At 33.8% G+C, this 6,114-nt stretch overlaps 1 long non-coding RNA gene across 1 annotated transcript; it reads right to left on the bottom strand.

Moving 5' to 3' along the window:
• Nucleotides 1-1,040: 1,040 nt before the first annotated feature.
• On the bottom strand, nt 1,041-2,497 carry LOC128993835 (uncharacterized). Its single transcript, XR_008490833.1, has 3 exons — nt 2,434-2,497; nt 1,830-2,086; nt 1,041-1,230 (listed from the first exon to the last, which is right to left on the bottom strand). It is a non-coding gene; the product is annotated as an uncharacterized LOC128993835 (long non-coding RNA).
• Between the last annotated feature and the right edge of the window lie 3,617 nt (nt 2,498-6,114).

Here is a 6,114-nt window from a genome sequence, read left to right as displayed (position 1 = left end):
CCATTTACCTTGCTGTAATTCTACTAAATTCTTCCCTAGTAAAATTGTAAGAAATATTTCCTATATGAATATTATTAATTTCAATGAGTAGGCCTACCTAGGTTTGCTGTTACAGGGGGGAGATAATTTGGTGTGTATGTTATTGATAGCTTGGTATGAAGTAAACCAATTTGCCCAATCAGTTTCTCTAAGGTGTAGTTATTTCATAGGCTGTATCGTATATTTCAAATTAGTAAATCCTGTGTTGAATTATAATACAGATGTAGAAGAAACTTATGATATAAAGAAGAAGTGCTCAAATGTAATCATAGGTTGATATAGATAGACCTTAATTGTCTTTGTTTGTAAAATACAATGCCGCAAATCCAAACTCTAACGGACAATCGAGTCGGGCGGAGCACGAAATGAGTTTTGAGATAAGAATATGCCTATATTTTAATCGGGAATGTGAGCTATCAGCATGCCAAATTTCAACCTAATCCGACCAGTGAGTGATTGAACCCCAATAAGAAAAACAAACACACAAACTTTCACAATTTATCATGTTGTTAGTATGGTAACACTTCCTTAATGTATTTTTGTCTATGTTTTAATAACTAGCTGTTGTACCCGTGCTTTTCAACGGCAATAGGACGGGAAATAAATACCTTTTGATCTATAAATGCATTTTATTAAATGTTAACACATCAGCCAATGTTTTGGCCTATTGATTCGTCGGAAAAGAACATACCATATTGCTGATGGATGTCAGGTGCTCAATAATTACTCTTTGTTGAACAGACATTGGTCTTATAAATATCACGGATTTTAAGTTTTTAGTACCGGGGGACTGAGCCTTGCTAGGTTGTGGTTTAAAGTACGTATAATCGTTAAAACCATTTGATAAAAAAATATTTTGAATATGATTTTCGAGAAATGATTTCATTACAATCCAAGACATTTGATTGATAAAAAAATAACGACTCCTTAATCAATTCTTAATTCTCCTTAATTCTTAATCAAAAACAAAGTGATTGAGAGTAATTTTTTGTATACCTAGGTTATCTAAAAATAAAAATAAATAGTCATAGTAACTGTGACCAGACTAGGGGGTTGAAAATTATTTGGGCCTAGGGGCGCAAAAATGCTAAATCCGGCCCTGGTCCAGTGGCTTCTCCACACGTCTATTTGGCCGAGGTGACAGCTCCGACAGTGGCCGAAGAGGACGATAACTTTTGGAGTTCTATGCACCTAAAAACGGAAGGTCAAGTGTGTAAAACTGTTAATTAATGACATGAGACAATAATCCATCTTTGAACAATAAAAAAGGTAATTAATTTTATCTGGATCGATGCGGCAATCCTTTTGATTGTTATGCGAGCATTATAACTGCAGTACTCTGTTAACCTGCCAGTTTATATTACCCAAAGCTAATAAATACGTTTTATTTTGTTTTAATTTCATTGATCTGTAATGGCTCCCCAGTGAAAGTGTTTTCCTTTGTAATTGTGTATTAATATGTAGAGTTGTATAAGGTGTTGTAAATAGATTATCAATTGGATGGACTTCAGATATTTTGTTGTAATGGACGACTTTCTCCACGCACAGGCTTTTTCTATGTTGGGACCATCCTTTGTATTATGTTCCCTTGTATTACTCGTATACTGGTAAGATATATTTGGTGGAATAAATTATTTTTAAAATTAATTGATTTGATTTCGTGTAACGTCAAGTTGCCATATTTGTCATATAACGTATTTATTATAACGTATATTCAATGAGTCGAAAATAATATAATAAACTTATAACTGTTTTCATGTTATAATAAATTATTGCAATTTACTACTTACTATTGAAAAACCCTCCTGTAGGAGGTGACGTTAGTCCGACACAGCGGGCAGCGAACTGGCTGTGGGTAACCGTCAATGTCCCTGACAGTCATTCTATGGACTGCCACACATTGACCACAGAATATAAAATGAGCACATGGCTCGACCATATAAGTCCTTGAATTTTCGCCGCAGGCAATACACGGCCTTTCCTCACCCTCAGCAACAATATCATTTGTATCGACATCAACTGAGAGCAACATATCCAACTGTTGATCCTAAAAAAACATTATTTACTTTATAGGAGGAATCATATTCTTCACTGTTCGTATAATAATAATTGTTAATAATTAATTACTTTACCACTATCGTCCCTATTCCTATTGTACTTTAATTGTAATTTGGTTGAAAGAACATAAAAAAAGTAAAAGTCTCATCCGCATAAACTACCTAGCTAGACCATATTGCCATATTTAGAAAATATCGCATCTAAATAATATAGTTTGAGAAAAATGTAAGAGATTTGATTTCATTTGACATTTGATGCATAATCCAACCAAATTTCGACTATTGTCTAGACTCTCATGTGGCTATGCGCGATCTAATACAATTAACAGTATCTTACAATAAGATTGTCGTTGTCCCATTGAACTTCAACAAGCGGCTCAGGCTCGTCTTGCAGGGCAGGCTATTGAAGATAAATTTGAATTAAGTTGCTGGTTAAAAAATTTATGGTAAAATAATTGTGTTACAAAATAAGAAATGAAAATTGCAGGTAGTCATTTTAAAGACAACAATTTTTAATTAATTTTACTTTTTAAATTTTTAAAATCGCTTGGCTGGTTCAGTCGGTATCGTTGTTTAAACATTTACAGTAATAACAACAAACGCGAGAGAGACATGAAGCAGGTGCAGGACAGGGCCGCTGTGACTCATTCCAAGGTCACACTCACATTTGCTACCCCTCCCAACCACAAGACGGCTGGGGTGTTGCTTGTACACCGGTGGATGACGGTTTCCCGCGCTTCCATACACGACTAAATACAGAATTGAATAAGGGGTTTTGCTACGCTTTAACCAAAACAAATTGCAAACAAAATAATTATTTAAAAGTTTTGTTAGTGTCATCAAATTTTTAGTTTTACGATAATCGTATTTAGGCCTAATCATACTGTAAAATTGGTGTAAATCCGTTGGCAAATATATAAATCAATAAAAATAAAATTACAGTTTTGTCTGTACATTGCTTAGAATCATGCAGGTTTTGGTTATTTTTACGTTTCATAACATAAGAAAGCCGAAACGAGTCTTATCTCAATTTCTGTCTGTCTTAATTTTTCCGTATTTACTGGATTGATGAGAGTACAATTAGGGAAATATTGCATTTATTTGTTTTTTTTTGACAACTAAATGATGTACATTTACATGATTTACATTATTTAGTGAAAGAGTTAATTTACAGTTAGATCCCAGCATCGAATATTATAGAATATTATAAGCAGTTTGTGTTCTCAATTCCATCTCGTCAACTTCACTTTCACTAACTGACATTTTTAAAACAGTTTAATCTACCTTCCTTTAACTTCCACCAACTTAGGTTAAGAATACGCGAGTATCAACAGGAACAAGCCAGATCAACAATTAAAATTGCCAACTGGTCAGCTGATCAGCTGATTAGTTGACGTTCGAAGCATTACAATTTTACTTCTTTTTCCTCAATTCTTGAACCTCATTGATCCGTTCAAGGCCCCACTAGAAAAAACAGGCCATGCTGCAGCACGGGCAGCGCAACACTACGTCACAGTGGTGGATAGTTGTACTAAACTCTTGCCATTAAAATCTTACGGTATTTACTCAGGGGAGGTATAGAAGAGGCTACGATGACAGCTGTGGGCTTCTTATTAGCTGAGGGAACGCCATTACCGTAACAAAATATTCGTTAGCCATCGGCCTCGGTGGTCTAATGATTAGCGTGCCGGGCTGATATGCTGTAGGTCCCGGGTTCGAATCTCGCTTGTAGCACTAACTTTTTGTCCAAGATTTTTTTATTATCAGCAAGTTTGGTTGGTTTGGTTTGGTTATTACAGTTTAATTTTATTATTAAGTCATTATAAAATTTTAATTGAGCAATTCCTAGTTTTATTTAATAAACAGAATTATTTTTCCGATTACTAAACTTTTGTTATATTATTTCTTTATCAGCAAGTTTGGTTAGTTCGGTTAGGTTATGATAGTTTAATTTTATAATTAAAAATAGTAAAATTGAATTTGAGGCATTTATAATTTTATTTTATGAACAGAACTATTTTTGCTATTAGTAAACCTTTATTGCCAAAGTACTCTCTACTACAGCGCTGTTCACGGAGGAATTTTGAACTAAATGCCTCATTTGTACCTCCCCTAAGTCAGACCCAAATCTTACAAACAGCCAGCTTGTTTATTTACCAAAAACATATGGTAATGGTGATGGCAATGAATTTATCAATGAAATCCATCCACTAGTGTGACGTAATGAATCCTGCAGCATGGCCTGTTTTTCTAGTGGGGCCTTGATCCGTTACCCGTGTTGTTATGAGAAAAACTATGCTGTTATGAAAAATGAAACTATGCTGTTATGAAAGTAAACAGCTGTTAAGTGAAACTTTTCAATTCTAAGAACTGAACTGAAATGTCTACTTTAAAAAACGGTCGTAGGTAAAATATCTTTCATTTGGTACCAACCGTGTGTAATTCAGTCCAGTAGTATGGTCAGGCTAGCTGTCACAAGTTTTGCAAGTTTTTAATGTACCTACAAGATTTAATTTCAAACAAATCAGTAAAATGTTAATACTGTATGCCTACATGCATTTCCTTGAATAGAATCAGCATATGTCAAGTTAAGTATCAAATTAATGGTTTTATTTATTAAAATGTATTGTCCTAAACCCAAACTTAAACCGAGTCAAAATGGCAACCTATAATATTTCTTGAATCTGCCATTTTTTACCCAGCTGTTATTTTGAGCTCAGATTTACGGCATTGTATTCTACAAAATACCTGTGGACCAGGTTTTGCTCGGGGGAAGTCATTAGTTTACTTAGACAGCAGTCTTAATATTGCAGATAGATTAATCCAACTGCCACAAACGGTTCCCACACTCCGCACTGCTCGCCTTTACTTCTTCCGGTCCAGTAGTATGTTCAATACTGTTCAATGAAATGGCGACCATACATAGTACTCCTTTTATCTATGATAGTAGGTATTTTAAGCCAAGTATGAATTGAGATGAGTGTAGGATGAGTATGGTATATGAGCTATGGTCAGGCTAGCTGTCGCAAGTTTTGCCAACCTTTTTAGTAGTGATTGTTGAGTAGTGATAAAAAAAGTAATAAAAAAACAAAATTGTTAGTAATAAAAAAAACACTATGTTGTAGGTAATAGTAGAGTACGCTTTTCCCATATACACAGTGTTAATGACACAAGTTTATAAGCATTTCTACTCTTGTCATTAACACTATTTTTAAGCGCCGTTGTGTAAACTACTATAACAGATTATTGTTGTATTTTTATTTCTTTGACTTTCTTTGTTTATACATATTTTTTTGTTACACTTTGTTGTCTTCAATTTGTATTTGTGGTTCACGTGTGTTCCTTATGTTATGCGTGTGTTTTTAAAGTTATGAGCTTAATTTGTACAATTCATTATTAGTGAGAAAATTTGTCGTATGGGTTTTTATAGCCATTCATTTTCTAGAGACCGTTCAGGCTCTAGAAAAATGCAGTTATACTCGTGCTTTGCATTTGCAAAGGAAGATGACACGATATAAGAAAATTTTGTTCTTTTAATTTTCAATTTAATGCAATTGGATCTTTTAATTTAATGCAATTGAAAATACTCCTGTCACAGCAAACCTGCATACTAAGCAAATATCCATGGTATGATTGGTTTTTCAATAAAGTCTATCTAAAACACCACAGCCAGTAACAAACTGCTTGAAAATTATTTATTATCAACAATTGAAGGAATATTAAAAGTTGAAATTGGACAGTCTTTTTAGCTATTAATACATGTTAGTATACTATTAATATAAGAGTTGGAGAATGGAGAGTTCAATGTTTAATGGGATTTTTGGCGATATTAGACAATTATTACCACTAATCCATTCTATGTTCAAAACCTGCTGCAGCTTTCGTCATTTCCCCATAAATTGTCATAGTTAATAATATCTCACCAACCATGATAAAGGTTGTTGCCCAGCTATGGGGAAAAGTAACTAATGTATCAAATTGCTGATACCGCTTATTTGTATTGATTTACATTTTAGTT

Source organism: Macrosteles quadrilineatus, unplaced genomic scaffold, assembly GCF_028750875.1.
Source record: "Macrosteles quadrilineatus isolate MER2022 unplaced genomic scaffold, UCM_ALF_1.0 Scaffold_5__1_contigs__length_97177068, whole genome shotgun sequence".
NCBI lineage: Eukaryota > Metazoa > Arthropoda > Insecta > Hemiptera > Cicadellidae > Macrosteles > Macrosteles quadrilineatus.
This window is presented reverse-complemented; position numbering and strand designations above follow the sequence as displayed.